The sequence below is a fragment of the Pelodiscus sinensis genome, chromosome 8 (assembly GCF_052426305.1).
Source record: "Pelodiscus sinensis isolate ZL-2025 chromosome 8, ASM5242630v1, whole genome shotgun sequence".
NCBI classification, from domain to species: Eukaryota; Metazoa; Chordata; order Testudines; family Trionychidae; genus Pelodiscus; species Pelodiscus sinensis.
Genome location: NC_143059.1, coordinates 2901893 through 2925122, shown reverse-complemented (window position 1 = coordinate 2925122; position 23230 = coordinate 2901893). Strand labels below are relative to the sequence as shown.

The following is a 23230-nucleotide window of genomic DNA, read 5'->3' as shown; positions in this document are numbered from 1 at the left end:
CAGGGTTAACTGCGTGCCCCAGACTCTGCAGAGTGGGGAGGGAAATCCAGCCCTGGATCTGAATCGACGCTGCCCAGGAGGGGGCAGAAAAGACAAACTGTGGCCTAGTAATCAGTGAATGCGCCTCCTGCAATCCCCCAGTGGCTCTGTGCTAGGAGCGGTGCAGCGTAGCGCACCATGTCGCCCTCTAGTGGCAGGGCCACATCGGGGATAACAGCCTCCTACTGCTATTAGCGGACAGTTTCTCCTTTAGCTTCATGGCAGAGCCCTGTGCTCTGGAGCAGTTCGCTGCAGAGCGGTGACCTGCCTGGGGCTGTGAATTGCTGTGGGGCTCGGATGCTCGGGAGGAGCAGGGGCAGTGTGTAATGCACTGGCTAAGCGTACTTTGCCCCCCGTTCTGGTGGTCCCACACAGAGGGTATGCGCTTGCTGGAGCTGCCGGCTCCGGGAGGGGCTCCGTTCCTCAAATGGCAGAGGACTGTCCCGTCAGCGCTCCCAAGGCCAGCTCCAGTGGGGTTGTTACACAGTCGTACAGAGATCACCCCCCGTCGCTGAAAGGCGGCCGGCTCAGAGCAATTTGCAGCCCTGCCCACGGGCTTGGGATGGCAAATGGCACCCCTCCCCCCACAGGGAGAGGGCCGTGCAGAAGGGCGCAGCATGTGAATGCACACTTTTCAGTGTGTGTGTCCCTGTCTGTATCAGCGGGTGTATTCCCTGTGACAGATGGATCTCCCCATCCATCTCTACACACACACCCATCCATCAGCCCCCAGTAGATGAATGAACTTAAATCCACGTAGCTCCCAGGAGGTTGGGCCGGTTTCTCTTTCACTTTCGCCACATTAAATCCGCAGTAAGGACACGGGGGCTCCTCTAGATGTACACTGGGGGTGCTACCAAGGAGCAGAATCTGGTGTTTGATAGTTAAATTACATTCGCTGTCGCCGCGACAAAATCCTTGTATCCACTAAGCCACCCAGCCCCGTGGCTGGGCGTTTTGTCGACAACATCCGTCTTCCGGGACCCTCCTTGTAGTAGCATTGATCTACAGGGGAAATAGAGAACACGGCCGCGCAGCTCGACACCCAGCCGCAATTTCCATGCCGGTGATGGAGCGCGCGCACGGAATGTTTGACACATGGCCATTCTAACTTATTCGGTCTTCCTGTCAATAGCACGGCACTTGTCCAAGTTATGGATCGATCTTAGCTGATCTTTTTATGTTAAACTGTAATGAAGTTGCCTCTCTTATTGGAGATGTGGTTTTTGCTCCGGGCAATGGCTGTAACTTTTGGAATGGAAATGGGGCAAGAGGAGAGAAGGGAAGGGAGGGACAAGGCAAAAGAGGGGGACAGGAACGGGAGAAAAGGGAGGGGGAAATGGAGGTGGAGAGAAATGAAAAGCAGGGAGCGGACTAGGGGAAGAGGTGACCTGTTATGGCTACGTCACAGAGAAGGCTAGGACTTTCTGGGCGTCTTTGGTGTCACGTATGTATCCTCCTAAAGAGACAGAGTGGGCGAGATCCTGGCCTCATTGAAGTCTTTCCCTCGGGGCTGCTTCAGGAGTTTGCAAATGGGGTGAGGCAGGGGCAAAATTAGAGCTGAAGAGGACCTGCTGGGTCAGCTGATCTCCCCGTGTGTCTTGTGCCGGACTTTGTCGAGTCTACTCCATCCTCTCTCCGCCATCCCAGGCTGGCACAGCACTTGTGTCCCGGCGCAGATGAGTGCCTGTCGACTGCTCGGCAGCCGATTTCTGGTCCTGCCCTGTCTCTCCTCCTCTTGCCACCTTGGTGGGAGTTTGGGATCCCATGAAAAGAGCAAAGGATGGCTTCGTGTTTCAGGCTTGGTGAGGAGAGTGTGGAGGCCCAGAGCAGGCAGGGCCCTGCCTTTGGGAGGAGCGTCTGGGAGACAGTGCGCCGTTTGCTTTGGGGAAAAGAACCTGCATGAGGACAAGGAGATTTCTGGGTCCCCGAGGGGTGCGGAGGTTGGTTCCCGAAGGGTGGGGAGGTCGGTCCCCGAGGTGAGGAGGATGGTCCCCGAGGGGTGGGGAGGATGGTTCCCAAGGGGTGGGGAGGTCGGTTCCTGAGGGGTGGGGAGGTCGGTCTCCGAGGGGTGGGGAGGATGGTTCCCAAGGGGTGGGGAGGTCGGTTCCTGAGGGGTGAGGAGGTCGGTCTCCGAGGGGTGGGGAGGATGGTCCCTGAGGGGTGGGGAGGTCGGTCTCCGAGAGGTGGAGAGATCGGTCCCCGAGGGGTGGGGAGGTCGGTCCCCGAGGGGTGGGGAGGTCGGTCTCCGAGAGGTGGAGAGATCAGTCCCCGAGGGGTGGGGAGGTCGGTCTCCGAGAGGTGGAGAGATCGGTCCCCGAGGGGTGGGGAGGATGGTCCCCGAGGGGTGGGGAGGTCGGTCCCCGAGGGGTGGGGAGGATGGTTCCGAAGGGGTGGGGAGGTCGGTCTCCGAGAGGTGGAGAGATCGGTCTCCGAGGGGTGGGGAGGTCGGTCCCAGAGGGGTGGGGAGGTCGGTACCTGAGGGCTGGGGAGGTCGGTCCCCGAGGGGTGGGGAGGTCGGTATTTTGGTTCTGGGAGCAGAGTGGCGCTGGCATTTTGGCTTTTGGAGAAGCAGTTGTGGATCCCTCGCTCTCCGGGCCCCTAATGGTCACTGCCTTGGTCCTCAAGCCATCTCCCGGGCCAGCTCAGCAGAGTCCTGTCCCGGTCGCTTCCTCAGCCGGGATGGTCCCTATGTTGCTTTCCACCCGTCTTCCCTCCCAGGACGTGCAGCGCTCCCAATCGCCCCCCCCCTCCGCGGGCAGCACTAGCACCCTGCCCCGAGCAGCCGAGCGTCAGGCCGGCGAGTCAGAGAGCAGAGCTTGGTCTTTCTTATGTGACGGTCTCCTCCCCCGCCCGGCCATCGTCGCGCCTCCCTCCTCCCTCCGGCTCTTCCAGCCCTAGAACGGCGCGTCAGGAGCCCCCTGAACGCCCAGCCCCGCAGGCACGGGGGCCCTTCCCCGAGGCCTCGTTTCACCCTTACCAGCCACCTGCCCCAGGCGTCCGTCCGACTGCTGAGCTGCCTGCACGAGGAACGAGCTCTGCAAGCCCACAAGGGCCAAGCAAAGCCACTGGCCACGCAACATGGGACACGGGACTGTTTGGCGCAGGCCACGCTCAGCCTGTGCCCTGCGAGGGCCACCTCTCTGCGCCGGGGCGGTGGCGCGGGTGAGCCTGCCAGGCACGTCCTCCCTGGGCTCTAAGGACGTAAGGTCATCGGCGCGGCCAGCCTGGGTCAGACCGACGGCCCATCCGCCCAGGCCCTGCCTGCCCACAGCGGGCAATGCCAGGTGCCCCCGGGGGAGGGAACAGAGCAGGGAACCCTCCCGTGGCCCCTCCCCTGTCGCCCGTTCCCACCCTTTCCACTGCTCAGGGTGGGCCCAGTCCCGCAGGGGCTCTGGCTTTGCCGTGACTCGGCGCCCGCCGGGCCTGTCCCACGCCCAAGGGCTCTGCACTTGGCTTCTTGCCTTTTGTCATCCCAGCCTGGGCCTTCAGAGTGAGCCACGCTCCCCTCATCCTGCGCATCCCTAGGCCGGGGGCCCCTTGCCCTGCGTCCTTTGCCCCCATCTCTCCCTGCCCTTCCTGATCCTGGGGAAACCTGGTCCTCTGCCCCCAGGGACTCCCTCCCTCCATGCCGCCCTGCCCCCCTCCCGCATTCAAGTGACACCTTAATAAAAGCTCCTCTCCCTTATCTCCCCTCTTAATAAAAGCTCCTCTCCCTTATCTCCCCTCCTTGCTGCCTCCCTAGGCCAGGGATCGAGTTCCCGGCTCTTTCACACACACACACCTGGCCATAAAACACGGGGTTTGTTTTTAACCTCAAACCAGGGAGCTTTAATTAAAGAGACACTGACCTCTTTTATGAGTCTGCTGGCGTAGGGTTTCAGGGCTATTGTCACAGGCAGCCCCAGCACCGCACAAAGCTCCATTTACACAGCCCTCCCCGGCCTCTTTCTTCCTCTTTTTGTTTCCCTGGCCCAGGCGAGGCTGTTTGCTTGTTTACCCTAGGGCTGGCCTGTCTCTCACTAATGGGTTAGTTCCCTGTCTGGGGGGGGTCGTGGTCAGGATCTACTGGCAGCATGCGGGTAGCACCCGCCCTGCGGAATAACCCCCACTCAGCCCCCCGGGAATTCCCCCCACCTTTGGGTCTTGCTGGCTATGAACAATTGGCATTAAAACAGCCCCCTGCCCGCCTCCCCTTCTGCAGCAAGGCCCCACATCTGCAGTGCTAGGACCCACGCGCTCGTCACCACGGCTATTTGTCACCGTTCGTTAGACTAGTTAGCCATCTTCATTCATTTGCAGGTACAGCGGGGGCGCGACGAGTGCAGGCACGTAGACACGCAGAAGACAGCCCGCCCACGCAGGGGCATGCCGACACCTCCAGAAGAGGTCCACACAGGCAGACATGCACACCCACAAAGGCATGTGAGAAACACACACAAAGACGAAACACACACAAAGATTCACGGGCACCCAGAGCTGCAGGTCGAAATAGATACATTGATATGCAATACACACACACAGGCCCCCAGGCAGGCACACTGGTGCATCCAGGCAGGCACAGACGCATGCAATGACACAAGGACAAACACAAGCACACTCAGCTGCCCACAGAAGTACCCACCACAGTCCCCGTGGTGGACCCTTGATGGCTTTGTTGAATGTTTACATGAGTAATCCCATTGACTTCAATGGGACGCCACTCACTCGTGTGAATAAATGCGGAGCAACACAGGGTGGTTGCACAACAGGGCTGCACATGCATGCACACACACACACACACGCACACAGAGCAGGGAGTTATGCAACAGTACACAGCTCTTACACACACATGGTTTTATAAGGGGTTGCACCGATTCCCCCAGACACATCCAGCTACACCCCACGGCTTGCTCCCCGGCCTTTGTTCTTGGAGAGCTGTGCACTTGAGATGTGTGTCTGTGTGTGTTGGGAGAGGGTCATAACCTCCTCCATTCTTCTCCGGAGGGGGGCTGGATAATGAAGGGAAAAGAAATGAGGCCCGGGGCTAATTTGTAGTGGCATTTCCTGGCCTCTCTCCTGCCAATGAAGCTCCGTTTCATCTTTAGCCTTATCAATTCTGCAGTCATGTGGCTTTCCGCTTGGACGCCTCTGTCTCTTCCCCGTCCTCCCCAATCGCCGATGCTAATGGAAACTTCGTTAATGCCATTAATCTGCTGACCGGGACAAGTAAAAAAAAAAACCCAACCACACAACACAGGCACATACTCCACGCCAGGGCCGCCAAGTGTCCTGGGGCTGCATGAGCCAGGAGCCGTCTGCCATCACTGCGGGGCTGGGTTCCTCTCCCTCGTCTTCCCCGAGATGCTGCCTGCTCAGCACAGACTCCTGAGGAACGTCCGTTCCTCTTGGGGGTTCGCTCTCACGAGGACATTCCTCCAGCCCCTCCCGGACCCTTTGGCCCTGGTGCCACTTCAGCCCCCCCCTTCTCTCCCTACCTCCCCCAGCAGCCTCACTTCCTCCGTTATAGCAGCACCCAGCTGCGCTGACGTCACAACCCTCCGCTGCTGCTCCCCAGCTCTGCTCAGGGCCCGGGCCCTGCCCGGGGGTCTCACCCTAGTCTGCATGGGGTGGGAACAGTGTGGGAGCCTCCCCAAACACTTTGCTTTGCAGGAGTCACCCCAAAGGGCTTTTAGAAGGGGGTGGACTCCCGACAGCCCCAACAAAGAACATTGGTCCCACGTTCAAAACAGGGGGCTGGACCCTAGAGGGTAGCAACCCTGCAGCGGGCAAGGAGAAATAACTGAGTGACAGCTGCCCGGACCAGGCTGCGGGGCCGAGGACTCAGCCAGCCCTCGGGGGCGTCAGCGAGGGGCTGGCAAGGTGGGTTTTCTCCTTTGTACGTGGCATCCGTGGCCCACACTGGAATCGCGTCTGGTTCTGGTGCCCTCCTTCGGAAGGGGATGTTGAGAAATGGAAAGAGCTACCCGAACGACTCGCGCTCGGCCTCCCAGGAAAGACACGAGCTGCTTGATCTATGCGGTCTATCCATCGGAAGGATGAGAGGTGCCTACCAGAAGCTGGGTGGGAGGAGATTTCTGATCGCAGACAGCAAGCCGGGAAATCAAGAGCTGGTCCTGCATTTGGCTGGTTGAGGGAGCTATTTCTTCAGTATTGCTGCCAACTGGCGCAGTCCGCAGGAGATCTGCACCTGGCCCCTGGAGGCGCTCTCAAGTGAAGTTCTCCAACCTCCCTGCTGCAACCAGGAATCCAGGCCCTCCTGCTCCTCTGGCACCTATGACCAGCAGCCGAGGACTCTTGGGATCTACAGGCTCTCAGCCCCACTGAAACCTGGATGAATTAAGCATTACCACCTGATCCCGGGGTAATAGCTACGTAGGGATCACCTCCTGCTGAAATGCAGCCACCTCTGGGGTGGAACGGGGGCCCTGTTGAATGTCCAACAGCAACATTACACAGCAGGCAATGGAGAAGGAAACGAGGAAGGGAAAATGTACCCCTGGGGGTGCCATGGGGCAGGATCGTTAAGCACCCTTTAGAACTTCCAAAATTGCTCTGGAAACGTCTCTGACAATTAGCCACCCTGTTTTCTGATGCCTCTGCAGAAAGATCTTATCTCCTGCAACGTGGCGCCCCCTACAGCCCTACTGCAGCAATGGCTCAGTACTGACCCAGCGCGCAAAGCTGTGCATTGCTACAGGTCTGGCACCCTTGGGACCCGAGCGGCACCGAATCAGAGCCTGCTGGACCACAGGCTGGCGTGGCCTCGCAGCATGACCAGCACTCCCACTGCTGACTGGGCTCTGAGAAGACGTGGAGGGGTAAATCAGAGCCAAACCACGGCCCAGAGCACTGAGAGCCAGGACTGAGGGCTGTGAACAAACTTTATGGGACCGCGGGAAACTTGGCCGCACCCATGCTAAGTGAACACCGGCTCACTCAAATCACGCCGGGCCATGGATGTTGCCGGACCAGACAGTGCCAGATTAGAGAGGTTCGAACTGTGCCAGTGCCCTGCGTGATTTCCTTTTGAGTCTCCCATGCACGGAGCCAGGCCTGCCTGCCGTACCTAAGGAGACCATACAGGGCCCTGGCGCTACGGCTGCAGGCCGGGTGAAGGGTAAGGTGCTGCAGGCTGTCATTATCTCTTGGGACAACCTACATGTGAGGGGTTTAACCTGTCCCCTAGCTCTCCCACTAGTGGGAGCCACAGGAACGGACAGATATCAGGGGAGCACCATTCCATTAGTCCTGCACCAAAGGCTGTAATCAGGACCCAGGCCCAAGTGTGCTAGGAGTTGCGGGAACACAGAGTAGAGGGCTTACGGAGTAGGCTGATGAGGCTACATGGATGCGTTTACCATTAAACACTGTCCCACTAAAGTACCATCCCTGTGCAGAATAAATTTCTATGTGCACTGAGGTGTGTGCAAATGTGCATCCCCAATAGAACTCTCGGCCAAGTGTATGCCCAGTATTTCACCAAAGGGGGGTGCGAACACGGGGTGTAGCCACGACAGGAACCCAGACGTCTTGGTGTCCCGTGGGCTCCCAAAGACACATTGGGGAGAGGCACGGCTGGTGGGGTTAGGGAAGGGCAGGGAGGGGCTCTGGGCCTGACACCATGGCAGCTGCTACTCCAGGCCATTGCTCTGGGGTTTCTCTGCTACTCCCCTCAATACTGTCCTGGGAGTTGCCCCTTTGAACTGGCGGGGCTCAGTCCAGCTCGGGAAGGGTGTCGCCGGAAGCCATTGCTGGTTCATGGCCTGCATGAAATGTGTTTGCTGCTCCCAGCGGCCAAGGTTCCATGGCCCGTGCAGCCCCCTCCCCCACGGCTGCCCCTCTGGGGACCTCTGGTTGGTAGAGCCCCAGGCGCGCCCAGGCCACGGAGCCGGAACTTCCTGCCCCCCTGGGAGGAGCAGCGCGGGGGAGTCTGTCACGCTATTGCCCATACTCCGTGATCCCCGCTCCGGGGGTGGTGACGGGGCATTTGGGGAGATGGGGACTCAGGGTCGGGGCCGCAGCTGGTCAGGATCCTGCCTTGTGAGCCTGGCATCCGCAGCCTAAATTCACACCCACAAACGAGGAGCCGGGAGCCTCCCTGTGTGGGGCCGGGCTGCCTGCTGGCTCTGTAGGACGCCAGGGCGGCTGAGCGGGCAGCAGAGCCCTCCGCGCCCCTGCCCACGGCACATCCCTGGCACAGGCGCCCGCCCGCCGCTTTGCGGCCAAGGGAGGGAAGTCGGGCGTCTCTCCTCGCCCCTTTCAGGCAGCCTCCAGGAGGCCTGGAAGAAGCTTTTCTCAAGTCCCCTTCTCCTATTGTCCGCTGGGAGACAAAAGAGGAAGGAGCTGGATTTAAGGCTAATGACGCGAGTTCCTCCAAGCAGAAAAAGCCCAGCTGAGGGACCCCCCCTCCCGCTCCCCACACACAAAAAAGGGAAGAAAGGGGAGGAAAATCTTTGAAAATAACTAATTAAAGCTGTTTTAGCCTCTCTCTCCCCCCTCGGAGGGCACCTAATCTCACAGGGGGCAGGAGGGGGGGGGGATAGAGGCATTGGGAACAATGGCCCCCGGCCCCCGGCCCCCTTCTCTGCCCCCACCCCTGCCCGCTGACGTTTTAAAACAAGAGGCCACTTTAAGTTAATGAGCGATCAGCTGACGGGGAGAAGTCTCTAATGAACCCTGAGGTTCACACATTCTCTCCTGGCTTGAATAGGCCTCTGCCAAGCCCGGAGCCGTCAGAAAGTTTCATTCATAAAACTCACATGCCAGGGTGAGGAGCGGGTGAGGGGCGAGGGCTCTGTGTGGAGCTGTCAGACCCAGAGGCCAAGCGGGAACATGGCTGGGCAGCACGGGCAGGCTGGGGGGTTGGAGAGCCGCCCCCCCCCCCACTCCCTATTGTCTGCCTGGTAATTAGGAAGATCCCTGAACGGCTCCAGAGGACACTGATGTCTGCGGGGATAATTAGTGAGGATTTGGGGGATGCTCCAGCTGTTATGTCACAGCTCTGCTAGGCCAAGGGGGTGGCGGCAGGAAGGGACAGGATGAGGCCGGGACGGGGATTGTTCTGGGTCTTTGATCCGGGAGCTCCATGCTTTGCTGAGCCTCTGGCAGGGGCAGCACAGAGCGGGGGCGGGGGGAGGAAGAGAAGGGGTGCAGATGGGGCTGCAGGGAGCAGAGGGGACATCCTGGAGGGGGGGGGCAGTACAAGCAGGGGGGAAGGAGAAATCCCCATTGGTATGGGGTCAGGGTGACTTTGTGCTGGGGAAAAGCAAGGGGCTGATGCTACGGGCTGGAGATCAGCACAGTGACGGGGGCCGCCGGACAGTGGCCGAGGGTCCCCGGCGGAAGTCACAGTTGGATGCTTCCCTCCTGCTCAGCTGCTTGTATCCCCGTGTCTCCTCCGGGGCCTGAACTGTGGCTGGGGGCTCCTGTCCGCGTTCCAACGCCCACTTCCCTGAGCGGCCGGCTCCCCCTCGACGGGCAGAGGGTGGCCAGGGGTCCGGTTTTAAACCAGACAGTCCAGAATTGGAGCTTTCAGTTCGGGAAACACACTGGGACAATAGAACTGTCGGGGTTTTCGAAAGCAGACGTGATGGAGATGGGGATGGAATGGGAAGCGTGTCCGGGATTTTTGTTGAAACCGTCTGGCAACCCTAGCAGCAATCAGACGCGCTGGAGGCGGATCCAGCCTCCCTTAGGGGGGTGTAAATCAAGAGTCCCCCACTGTGTCCAATGGACGGGCACCCACAGAGCACCCCGGTGCCCACTGGACACCCAGAGCTCCGGCTGAGACCCACCAGGGTCACAGCAGGCAAGAACTGGATACGAGTCACCCGGGCGCCCTTGTGGCCAAGACGGAATATTGAGTTAGCAGAGGCACTGCCAGCCGACCTAGGGAGTGATTATTGCGTCCAGTTCTGGGCCCCCACTACAGGAAGGACGTGGGCGCATTGGAGAGGGGCCGGCAGAGGGCAGCTAAAATAATGAGGGGGCTGGAGCACACGACCTCCGAGGAGAGGCTGAGGGATTTGGGCTTGTTTAGCCTGCAGAAGAGAAGAGCGAGGGGGGATTTGAGAGCAGCCTGCAACTCCCTGCAGGGGGGGGGGGGGTCCCAAGAGGCTGGGGAGAGGCTGTTCTCAGTGGGGGCAGAACGAGGAGCAATGGGCTCAAGTTGCAGCGGGGGAGGTCTGGGCTGGAGATTAGGAAAAACGATTTCCCTAGGCGGGTGGGGACGCCCTGGGCTGGGTTCCCTAGGGAGGGGGTGGAATCTCCATCCCTGGAGGTTTGGACGTCTCCGCTGGAGAAAGCCCTGGCTGGGATGATTGAGTTGGGTTGGTCCTGCCTTGGGCAGGGGGCTGGCCGCGACGCCTCCTGAGGTCTCTGCCAGCCATGGGGTTCTATCAGCCCTACATCTCCCTGGGAGCCCGAGGCGTTGGAGTAAAACGGAGCCTGGACCTGCTGCCCATGCGCCCATCTCCTGCCTGAACTCCAGCAGCGTCACAAACCAGGGAGAACGGGCACTGGGCTGCCTATGCCATGTGGGGGCCTGGTCCAGCAGCCATGCCCAGAGGTCGCAACTGGGCTGGGCCTGAGGTGGGAGTTCACGCGGAGTGGGTGGGTGGGTACGCAGGGGGCGGAGGACCGGCCTGGGGGTATGAGCATCACGTGGATTCTGTGCATGGGGGTACGGACCCGCCAGCCCAGCCCCAGTGCAGGAGAACGCTTCCCGCCACCTCGGAGCCTGGTCCCTGTCCAGAGTCCTGGCTCCAGCCTGGGCTGGCCCTGTCAGGGGAAGGAGATAAACCAAACCACCCAGAATGCTTTGCAGGGCGGGGAAAGGAATCCCCTCCTGACCCTCGCGGCCAGCTGGCTGAAACCCTGATGCCTGAGCTTTCCGACACACCGAACCCGAGGGCTGCGGAGCCCTGCCCCGTCCAACGGCCGCCCTCACCCATTGGTCCCTCTTAAAAACGGCTTATGGTTTTTCCCCCCAGCTCCGAGTGGAAGCCTGTTCCAGAAACTCATCCCTCGGCCGCTCGGAAGCCTCCTTCGAAGGGCGGCTGAGCATGTTCCTGGCCAGGCGATGCCCATTTGGTCTTGTGCCACGATGGGCTGTTAGCGCAGACAGCTCTCTCCGCCCTGGCCTTTACCTCTGATGTGCTCTCGCGCTCGCCCTGGCCCAAATGGCTCTATTTAGGCAGCGTGCAAGAGCTTCCAGAGGAGAGGGGGAGGTAGCCTAGCCTGGACTAGCCCAGGGCCTTTTCAAATCACTTCTCCTCAGCGGGCTGGGAGGGGGGGGCAGGGCTTGATCTGGGGAGGGGCCCCCACGCTCCAGGTGTGGACCCTGGGTACAAGGGAGGAGCAGCTCTTTCCCTCCCAAGCTTCTTGCAAGCCTTGCCCTGGGCGTCTAGGCCACAGCAGAGAACCGCTGGCAGAGACCGGGAGAGAGGGGGGGGGGCACGACAGGGCCGGGCCCACCCCCCTGTGGCCGTATCTCCAAGCACCTCACTTACCCGCTGCTGGCTCGCAGTGCAAGGCGCCTGTCGCCCCCTTGATGGGATAGGAAACCTGGGGCCTCCCTCCGGCTCTGTGGCTTCTTGGCAAGGTGCCTGGCCTTGTGATGCTGAGCGGGACAGAAGCACAAAGCACTTGAGGGCCTGATCCACGCTCCGTTGAAGCTCCCGGAAAGATTCCCATTGTTGTAATGGGGTTCGGGTCACGGCCCACGGCCCAGATCCTTCCAGGCTGTGGTCCCAACCCCCACCGAAATCCCTGGAACTTTGGCGCCCGAATACTCTGCCCAAAGCGACTTGGCCCAGGGCAAACAGAGGGCCCCCCCCCCCCCAGCCTGTATCCAGCCGCCGTGCTCCAGGAGCTGGCCTGGCCGACCGTGCCGAGGAAGCGTGACAGAGCGAGACAGCCAGGCTGACAGTTCTGGGCCGGCCTTGTGACACCCACAAATTGGGGGGGGCCCTCTTGGGAACACGTGCCTGGGGGCACCTGCTGCCAGCCGGGGACTGTACTTAATGTGCAGCTTCCTCCAGCAGAACCCCTGGCTGGGGCCGGCCTGCCCATTGACTGGCTGGGTGAGTCTGGCCGAGAGTGAACAGTAGCGATTTTCGGGGCGCGCGGCGTGTCTGGCTGTTGGCACCAGTCCTGGGATGCAGCAGCCAGCAGGAGCATCAGGTGAGGGGACCCCCTCTCCCCCCATCCTCCTTTAGGTTTGTTATCAGCGGCCCTTCTCTGAGGGTGGTTTTGGGTCATTGGCTGCTCTCCTGGCAGCTGGGTGCCCTGCGATCTCCCCATATTACAGATGGGCAACTGAGGCCCAGAGAGACTCAGTGACTTGCCCAATGTCGCCCTGTGGCAATTCGAACCCACGCCCCGGCTGAGGGCTGGGGCAGTGCCCAGCTGGTGGGATGGCGGGTTTGGCTCTGGATGGATCTGTGGCTTTGGGGGCCGCTTTCGGCACTGTCTGAACCCGCACTACTGGCGGTGGCACTGTGCCCGTTCGGCACCGCCCTGCCCGGCCGTGCCAGGCAGCTCTCTCCTCCAGAGGGTTCGCTGGCAAAGTCCACAGGTTACAGCTATGGGTGGCCAGCTGCCCTCGGGGGCCCGGCCCCCTGTTTGCTTAGCAGCTGGAGAACCGCGGGGCTCTCGGCGGAGCGAAGGGCCCTCGTGAACCCTTCCCTCTCAGGCCGAGCGAAGAGCTCTCCAGCCCCAGAGGCCCCCCTTCCGCAGAGCTTGCGGCGTGTCCCGTCTGCTTGGAGATGTGCTCCCCCCCAGTTCTGAGAGGGCAGCTCCGCGTCCCTGGGTACCCGGAGGGAGAAGAGGCCTCCAGCCCTGTCCCAGGTCAGGACCCGTGTTTCTTCTGCGCAGGGGCCAGTTGGTTTAGCCGCCCCTCTTGTGGGAGCACTGGACGGGCACAAGAGGGTCTGGTCCTTTCCCCTGGCGGCTGCTGGAGCTGAGAGCTCTCCAGGGCTCAGCCGGAACAAAGCCGTGTTTGCTTAACAAAGAGCCGAGTGTGCTGGAGCAGACGGGCCGGCCTGGGCGCGCTTCCCAAGTGAAGTGCCTCCCAAATGGACTGTGGTTTATCTAACCCCGGGGAGGAGCCAGGCCGGGCCAGGCGGCGCTGCCGCCCTCCTGACTGCGCAGCCCACCGACTCGCTCGCTGCTCCCCTTCTGCACCACGGGCGGCGGCCGCCCAGCGCCAGGAGCGACCCGCCCGCGGGAGGCTGGGAGCGGCCCCGCTGGCACTGCACGCTGCAGCGCGGGAGGGCCGGGGTGACCCCCACTCACGGGAGAGGGGTCTGGGGCAGCTGGGGAAGGCTCAGGAGAGAGCATCCTCATGGAGCACAGGGAGCGGCCTGTGGCTGGGCCAGGCAATGGCAACCTCGGAGGGAAAGGGTCCGTGGTCCCCGTCTCCCCGCTGCAGCCCGGACTCAAAGGCCTCGGAAGAGCGAGGCGGCCTGGGCCGACGGCCCTGATCCTCGGGGCTGGTCCGTGGAGACCTGGGGTGCAGACCCAGCTGTCGCAGCTCTGCGTGGCCCCAATTCCAGCTCCAGTGCGGCGGCCATGACGGCCCTTGGCTCTCGGGGGGGCACACGGCGCCTGCCTCTGGAGGGCGCGAAAGTGCTTGGGCGTGTGGTCAGCAGACACCCCCACCTGCCCCACGGGGCTCGCCCAGGACACACGTGGCTGAGCCGGTGCGTTGGCTCTGTCCTGGCTCCAGAGCGTCGCCTCAGGCTCAGGCAGATCTCCGCTCTCCCCCAGGCTCAGACCCCCCTCCCGAGTGCGCCAGCCCTAGGCACTCCCTGCTGCCGATTGGCCTCCTGGCCCGTAAAGGCAGGGACATGGGGGGAAGCCCCCGCCCGGCTGCCGGCCCTACTGCGCCAGAGGCGTGTTCTGGCCCCTCAGTGTCAGATCAATCGTCCGATGCCCCCAGCCAGTCCATCGGCTGGGCGGAGGGCGCCATAAAGGTGGAGGCTGGAAAAAACCATCAACCTCTTTTCCATCCAGACCTGGTTTTTTTCTGTGCCTTTCTAGAGCTGGAGCGGATCGTCTGGGGCTCATTACACAAGATTTTATGATGTTCCGCACCAGTGCTCTGGTGAAAAATAAAATCAACACGTGATGGGTTGGGAAGAGGCGGGGGTAAAACACCGGGAAAGGAAAACAAAGGCCTTGGCTCTCACCACAAGCCAGCCTGGGTGGCGACCGATCACCCGCTGCAGTAAACCCTCCGCCCGCCGGCCCGTGGGACACATCTGTACACACCTGACACATAACGCTGGGTTGGGGTGCAATATGGCTGAGGCTGTGCCTAGAACTGTGGGCTGCACTTAGCAAGTGGGTGTTGGGTGGATGTTCCACCCAAGGCCCCATCCCATCCGGCAGCAAGTGGCTGGGCCCCTCCACCTTGCCCAGGGGCCTGAGGAGGCTGTCGGCTCCCTTGGCCATCCTGGAAGAAGAAGCACAAACAAGCAGGTGACATGTAGAACATCCACCCACAATGGTCCTGCTAACCTTTTCCAGCCACATGCAGATTTTTTCCATTCTTGTGCAGAATAAATTTTGGTGTGTGCACTGAGGTGTGTGAGGATGTGCACCACCAGGGGAAACCAAAACCTAGCTGTGGGTGCTCTGCTCATCAGCCAGGCAGCCTTTCAATCTCTCCTGGGTGGCTGCACAAGCACCGAGTTTACAGGAGACACTGCCGCCCAATCGTTGGAAATGACGCTTCGTTGGGTTCTTCCAACGGCTGCTGCTCTCTACTGTCTGGAGCCCAACCCAGGGCAGAGGAGATGCCGAGAGGGGTTCCCTAGCACATGCTCCTCCAAGGAAATCCCCCCGCCAGTGTGGGCCCAATTCCAATTCAGCTTTTACCCGACTCAACCCAACCTCGCCAGCTCCCCTCCCTCTGCCTGCAGCTTGCGGGCTGGCCTGGAAGTCACAGATGCCAGGCTGTGCTGCTCACTCACTGTGTGGCAAAGGGAAGTTGGTTGCTCTGTGCCTCGGTTTCCCCACGAATGGCGGGTAATAACACTGCCCTGTCTCTTGGGTCAGGCTGAGGGGGCTACATTAGCTCCTACCCGGGCAGGAGCCCTGCAAAGGTGCCTGGCTTGGGAGAGGTAAACACATTTTTATTAAAAATATGAGCTATCTTTGGAGCTGTCTCACCACCCTCCCGAGCTTTCAGTGACCGCAGCAGCCTAGCGTGCACCCCAGATACCACCAGCGTTGCCCCCCATCAGCCACAGCCACAGCAACAGGTCCTTCGGTGGTGGGGGGCAACCTGAGGCTCGTGGCTGCCTGTGGCTCAGTGGGATTCGGGGCGGCCCCCGTAGGGTTGCCAGTTTCCAGTATTGACCTGGCCAGTCCGGTATTTTCACCTCTGTCTGGTAAAAAAAATCAGAAAATACCGGACACCAAAAATGTCTGGTATTTTCTGATTTTTTTCCCAGCCAGGAGGTGAAAATACTAGACACCTGGCAACCCTACGACACACTCGGCAACTGGGCCCAGCCCCCGGGGCCCCAACCCCCCCTGCCCCATGACTGCTGCTTACCTGGTTCCACAGGGAAGCTGCGTTCTGGCTTGATCAAGAAAACAAAATGGCTGCTGGCAAAAAGCCTAAAGACCAAGAGGAAGCAATGGCTTCCCTGGGTCTTAGTGCTCAACCTCGCCCCGTTCCTATCCCTATTCCAACTCTACAGCACTCTGAAAGAGGCCATGATGGTTTAATAATTCTGGTTTATTATTTATTTATTTTTGCTCCACAACTTTGGTCTCCCCCCGTTTTTTCCCTCCTCAACAGAATTTTTTCCCCGGTGTTTTTTTTTTTGCGGGGGGGGGGGGGGTGTTGGTATTTTTGGTTAAACCATCTGGCAATCCTAGGCCCCCGAGACAGTCGGTTGCTGCTGCCCGCGGGCGGGGCCAGACCCTGCTGCTTTGTGGCTGTGTGGTGTTTTCCTACCGGTTTGACTAACGTTTCGGGCCCGTAGACGCAGCGGGGGGGACACTGACCACCCAGCGCTGGCTGAGAGAGCCGGGCGCTCCCTGGGCATCCAGTCCAGCGCTGCTGCGGTGCCGTCGCCCCCCCCCCCCCCCACGTTCTAGGCCCGCCCGCGCCGGGAGCCAAACCGCCTGTCCCGGGGGAGCGCCGTGGTTACGACAACGTGCATCCCTGTGAGATGAGGGATGCTCATGGGCCCATGCACTGGCTGAGGTTGCCCCGGGCTGCCCTTCCCCCCTCTCTTTCCAGTCTCCTCCTCCTTACAACCCTCAGGGTAGAAATCCAGGGCATGCTCCTCAAGGAAGCCCGGCTCGGCTCCGTGGTCTGGTGTCTGGGCCTTGCTCTGGGGTTATTTCCTCCATCCCCGCCCCGGGGCCCCTCTGCTCCAAAACCCACACGGCTCCGAGGGCGGCTGGCCCGGAAGGCAGCCCCAGGACAAGCGGCCAGGGCTAAGCATAAAGCCGAGCGGGTCCTGTAATGAGGGGGGAGGGGTGGCCAAGGAGGCGAGGCAGGGGTGGGGGAGAGCTGACTTTCAGCCCCGCATCACTAAACTGTTCATTAGGGAAACACACACAATGGGAACCGTCAGAGGGGCACGAGTGTCCGATTTCTCTCCTGAACTCGGAACAGGAGGCTCCAGTCTGGGAGATCCTTCCCCCGTCCCTGGCTGTTTCTCGATTAATTAACGGAGTTGGCTGGGGCCGGCAGGAGAGGACAATAATCAGCAGAGATGGGCCCGCAGACCTATTTTTAATAACGTGCTTTGCATCTGTCCTAATTGGTGGGGAACCAGTGACCTGATTGGAGTAGCCGGAGCTGCTCGGGGACTTTTCTTTTCTCCTTTCTCTCCTTTGGGTGCAGTTGGACTTGGGGCGAGTGGAGGGGCCGAGGCAGAAAACCTGCCCCATGCCCTTGGGGAGCGCTGGCGGCTGCGGGGCTGAGGGGGGGCGCTGCAGGGCAGGGCCGGCGGCCGGCTGCAGGGGGGAGCAGGCGCTAGAGGCGAGGAGGGAGAGACAGGACGGCAGCCTAGTCAGGTGGGGTTTCGTTACTGCCCTTTGAGGGCACCAGAAGCAAGGGGTCGTCTACCATGCCCACGTGCGCGTGGGGGATACGGCCCTCGTGGCGGGGTCATGCGTGACACTGTATGTGAGGCAGCCTGCCCCCCTCGGTGTGGGAATTTCTTCTCTCTCCCCCCCTCACATTTAATCAGCTAGCACAAGTAGAACTATGGAACTGGACCCGAGTGGGGAGCCTGACAGTGTGGCAGAGGGAATTTTCCCAGGAACTGGGTCTAGTCTGTGGAACTCACTGCAACAAGAAAGATGGCTCTGAGTGGATTCAGCTCTAGAACCAATCTCATTGGTCTGTCCTAGCATTGCCTCAGTAGGTTACATATAGACACCCGCATCCATCCACCAACCAGCTGAAAAAGTAAAAATCTACAACCCACTCCCCCGCCTCGAAACTAGAAAGCAAGTCAGGTATTTTTCCTGATGGCTGGGATGGAAAATGGGCTAGAAGGAAGGCCAGATGGATGGAAATTGCTCCTGTGCACAGCAACACCATAGGGGACCCAGCAGTGCCAACTCTGGCGTTATGATCATGAGGCTCTGGGTGTTTCTTTTTTTTTCTCTTAAAGCTCCAGCTCCTGGAATCACATGAAAGTCTCAGCCTGCGTTTTACAAAGAGAAGGTTCTAGTTGTGATGGTAGCAGATAAAAGCTTGCAAAGGGGACCTCAGGGCTGAGAAAGAAAGAAAGAAAGAAAGAAAGAAAGAAAGAAAGAAAGAAAGAAAGAAAGAAAGAAAGAAAGAAAGAAAGAAAGAAAGAAAGAAAGACACCATCTGTCAAAGAAAAAGAACTCTGCGTGTGTTTGTTTTTTTTTTTTTTAAATCTCATTATTTTTCAGCCAGTCTTCTGGGTTTTTGGGAGATGTGACACATGATTTCTGAGACTTGAGGTTGGCTCTAGCAGACACCCTGCCACTGGTTGCTGAGGGTCCGTCCATGTGAGATGGCAAGCCGCAGTGTCGGTGGCATGCTTTACGCAACCCTGCTTGGAAAGGAAAGCAGGCTGATTGGAAAGGCAGAGCCAGCCTCGCTGGTCTGTGGGAAGTTGGCAGGGCCCCATGTAAATCAAGGACAGAGTTGACTAATTTCCTGGGTCGGTCATGGTGAAAATATCACATTTCATGGTTTGTTGCCGATTCATAGAAAAATCCTATTAAAACGGGGCAGATTACTTATACAATTTAAACAAATGATGATCAAAGATTAGAATGTGTTCCGTGAAGAATGAAAAGGAATGGAAATGAACGTGCATCTGGCCAAGCGCTGGCAGGGTGGGGTCTGCCCTCTAGCCCCGCACGGAGGGCAGCGGGCCGAGAGGAGGCGGGATTGGTCCCGTGAAAGGCAGGGAAAGAGTCCAACAGGGCGGCAGCCCCAGGAGAACTGGGGAATCGGTGGAAGCTGGAGCCGCTGGGCTGCAGCTGAGGGAGGCTCTGGAGGAAAGGGGAACCATCTCTTAGGGGATGGAGAACGAGATGAAGTTGGAGCGTCTGCCTGTCTCACGCCACGCAAACTTTGCTAGAGCTGCCCGCATGAAGGTCGTGGCTGCTTCTGGGGGAGTGAGGCAGGCTGACCCACTTGCTCGGAGTGTGCCCGGGCTGATGGCGTGACCCTTCCGGTGCCCAGGGGATGGCCAGGCAGGTGGAAAGCGCCACTGGGTTTGCACAGGAGTAAGTCTGGGCAGCAGGGGGCGCCCTCGCCTTGGTTTTGCCAAGCTGGGCCAGGAAAAGCAGGTGCCGCAAACGGCTGCGGCCTGGCTGGGCCCTCGGAAAACTTCGCAGAGCTGGGAGCAGCCCCGAGTTAAACGCCGCCCTCCCCCAAATAAAACATCTGTGTGCCCGCAGATGTGCCAGCCTTCTGCCCACTGCCCGGATCCAGCCCAAGCCGCCATCCCCAGCAAGCCACCCTGCTTCTGGAGCGGCCTCCGCCAAGGCAGCACACGCTCCCTCCGCTGCGCAGCACTAGTAGGCCAGAACCGCCAACCATGCCATAATTCCTTCTCATGTCGCAGCAGCTCCTAGGGGCTGTGCTGGGCCAACCGCCTGGCCCCAACCCCACCAGTGCTCAGCGCGCCAGGCCAAAACCCAGAGCACCCGCATGTATGCTGCTAGGAAGAAAAGATTTTGCCCGTCTGCGCTGGATCCCCACCGAGATCACTGCCGGCTGCCCCCCCGCAGTGAAACATCCCCAATTGCGGCAGAGCGGCGCCAGACCCAAAGCGTGCAGGCGGGAGGGAGGCGCTAGGAGAGCACAGTGCCACCTGCAGGAGAGTCGACTGGGTAACGCCAGGCCAGGCACTTGGGACCTTCGCCCACCAGCATCCTGAGCGCGAGCCAGAAACGGCCTCCAAACAATCCGCCGTTGCAGGGCAAAGGCAGCGGCCCAGCGGCGTGGCCCTGGAGGGAGGAAAAAGGCACCGACCTAGCGCAGAGCTGGGGGAGGGCCCTAGTGGCCTCAAGATATACAGACTCAAGCCCTGAGTCAGCCTTAAGCTCCCTGGGCAACCTCGGGCGAGTTCCCTAAAGTGGGGCGGTTCTCACCTCTCCAGGACGCTGGGAGGATCAAATCCATCCAGGGCGGTAAGGGCCAGCGTGGCCACAGCTGCCTGGGCGCCTACAGGGAGAATATGCATCTCTAAAGCAGCCACGCTGGGGAGGCGTTAGCGACTAATCACCCCAAGGAGGGAATTTTGGAGGAAACAGCGAACAGACCCTGCAGGAGCGCTCCGGTTCGCCTCCGCGGAGAGCCCAGAGCCGGGCCGGGGCCACATGACAGGTGGGTAGGACAGTGACCCTGGGGGACACAGCCGTGCTGGCAGAAGCCTCGGGAGCAGCCTTCTGCTTCCACCGGGAGAGCACGATTCCCTGCGGCTGCGGTCTGGGCACAGCGGTGCAGGTGGCCGCCGCGTCCCCGCGAGGAGTGCAGTGCCGGGATAGCCCCGCAGAGCGCGGCTGGGGGAGACGTGGCCTGTTCTAGCACGTGCAGGTGCAGGCAGAGGTCACTGACTCCAAGGAGATCCACCGAGACTGGAACTTTGGCTGGCAGGCAGAGGGGAGCCGGCGTGTTTTCAGGGAGGACTGCTCTCCTTGCGGCAGTGGTGTGGAGACGTCTTTACGGGGCACCCTTCCCATACAAGCTCCCCCGAAGCAGCAGCACGGAGCCCTCCCCGGGCTGTGCTTGGGGTCTTCTCTCTCCTCCTGGCAAGCACCCGAGCTCTTGATGCACCGGCATGGCTTGCCAGCTGGGCCTGCCGACACCAGGCTGTTGATTTGGGTGAGCTGCCTACAGAATCTGGCACAGGAGGGGCTGTTGTGCGGGACATAAGCACTCGCCTGTGAGGTAGGTCCTCGGCTAGTAGGAACCGACAGGACCTCTGTGACTTCACTGGAGCTACGAGGCTAATACCTGATGGGGGACCTGGCCCCGCATGCCTAGATCTGTGTCCGTGAGGCTGTGTGTGTCAGTACAGATCTGTGAGCTTGCTAGCAAGGGACCCCGTGCGAGGGGCCGTAGGACAGATAGTTCTGAGCAGGCCGGTCACCGGAATACGCCAGCTAGCAATAATGAGCTAGGACGCTGGTTCTGTTTGGCTGGTTTTCGGAACTGGGGCCATGATTAAGAGGGGTGGCCGGGGGCATTCGTATTGTGCCGCTAGAGGTGAACTTCTTGGACGACCGAAGCGAAAGTCGGAGGTTCGAAGACGATCAGATACCGTCGTAGTTCCGACCGTAAACGATGCCGACTGGTGATCCAGCGGCGTTATTCCCATGACCCGCCGGGCAGCCTACGGGAAACCAAAGTCTTTGGGTTCCGGGGGGAGTATGGTTGCAAAGCTGAAACTTAAAGGAATTGACGGAAGGGCACCACCAGGAGTGGAGCCTGCGGCTTAATTTGACTCAACACGGGGAACCTCACCCGGCCCGGACACGGAAAGGATTGACAGATTGATAGCTCTTTCTCGATTCTGTGGGTGGTGGTGCATGGCCGTTCTTAGTTGGTGGAGCGATTCGTCTGGTTCATTCCGATAACGAACGAGACTCTGGCATGCTAACTAGTTACGCGACCCCCGAGCGGTCGGCATCCAACTTCTTAGAGGGACAAGTGGCGTTCAGCCACCCGAGATTGAGCAATAACAGGTCTGTGATGCCCTTAGATGTCCGGGGCTGTACGCGCGCTACACTGACTGGCTCAGCGTGTGTCTTCCCTACGCCAACGTAAGAACAGAAGAACAGAAGAACGGCCGTACTGGGTCAGACCAAAGGTCCATCCAACCCAGGATCCTGTCAGCCCACAGTGGCCAGTGCCAGGTGCCTCAGAGGGGGTGGACCGAAGACCGTGATCAAGCAATTTATCTCCTGCCATCCTTCTCCAGCCTTTGACAAACAGAGGCCGGGGCACCATTCCTTACCCCTTGACTAATAGCCTTTTATGGACCTAACTTCCATGAATTTATCTAGCTCTCTTTTAAACTCTGTTATAGTCCTAGCCTTCACAGCCTCCTCTGGCAAGGAGTTCCACAGGTTGACTGTGCGCTGTGTGAAGAAGCACTTTCTTTTATTAGGTTTAAATCTGCTACCCATTAATTTCATTTGGTGTCCTCTAGTTCTTATATTATGGGAACAAGTAAATAACTTTTCTGTTATAGGGAACTTTCTGGGTGTCTGGCTGGTGAGTCTTGCCCACATGCTCAGGGTTTAGCTGATCGCCATATTTGGGGTCAGGAAGGAATTTTCCTCCAGGGTAGATTGGCAGAGGCCCTGGAGGTTTTTCGCCTTCCTCTGTAGCATTGGGCACAGATCACAGCTGAAGGACTCTCTGCATGTTGGGGCCTTCAAAGTATTGGAAGGCTTCAATATCTGAGACATAGGTGAGAGGATTATTCTAAGAGGGGTGGGCGAGATTCTGTGGCCTGCACTGTGCAGGGGGTCAGACTAGATGATCATAATGGTCCCTTCTGACCTTAAAGTCTATGAGTCTATGAGTCTATGTATTCACCCTCTCCACCCCACTCATGATTTTATAGACCTCTATCATATCCCCCCTCAGTCTCCTATTTTCTAAATTGAAAAGTCCCAGTCTCTTCAGCTTCTCCTCATATGGGACCTGTTCCGAACACCTAATCATTTTAGTTGCTCTTTTCTGAACCTTTTTTAATGCCAAAATATCTTTTTTGAGGTGAGGAGACCAGATCTGTACACAGTATTTAAGATGTGGAGGTACTATAGTTTTATATAGGGGAGTAAGATATTCTTCGTCTTATTTTCTATCCCTTTTTTAATAATTTCTAGCATCCTATTGGCTTTTTTGACTGCTGCTGCACACTGTGTGGATGTTTTCAGAGACCTAGCCACGATAACTCCCTGATCTTTTGGTGCGGGTAATCAGTTGAACCCCATTTGTGATGGGGATTGGGGATTGCAATTATTCCTGATGAACGAGGAATTCCCAGTAAGTGCGGGTCATAAGCTCACGTTGATTAAGTCCCTGCCCTTTGTACATACCGCCCGTTGCTACTACCGATTGGATGGTTTAGTGAGGTCTTCGGATCGGCCCTGCCGCGGCCCTGGTGGAGCGCCGAGAAGACGATTGCACTTGACTATCTAGAGGAAGTAAAAGTCGTAACAAGGTTTCAGTAGGGGAACCTGTGGAAGGATCATTAACGGGGTTGCGCACGGCTGGCTCGGGCCCCCGACGGCGGTGCAGGATGAGCACCGATGCCTCTCTGTGCGCAGGATGGGACACCCGCCATCATGGCCTGTTTGGGCGGGACGTGCGTATCCCTGTGCGTGCGGGAGGCAGGTTGTGACACCGCGTGAGTGAGAGACCCGGCAGTGCACGATGCACGTGGGTCAGGCTCACGGTCTCTCGTAGCTGCCCCATCCCAGGTGCGGCCGGCACGCCTGGAGCCAAGCCAGAGCCAGGAGAGGAGGCCTGGTGTAGGACTTGCCCTCCCTGCTCTGTAATGGAGGGGAAACTTCAGCTAATTAACAGAGGGCGACGCTGTAGCTCCGAGGCAGTCGCACACCTGAGCTGACTCCTCCGAACTCTTGCCTCTAGGCTCTGGGGTGTGCACCAGCCCCTTGGTGCTCACAGCTGGACCCGAGAACACCC

At 59.4% G+C, this 23230-nt stretch overlaps 1 pseudogene; it reads left to right on the top strand.

Annotated features, from left to right (window-relative positions):
* The first annotated feature begins 20932 nt into the window (after positions 1 to 20932).
* On the top strand, positions 20933 to 22770 carry LOC149523962 (18S ribosomal RNA; annotated as a pseudogene).
* The last annotated feature ends 460 nt before the right edge of the window (positions 22771 to 23230 follow it).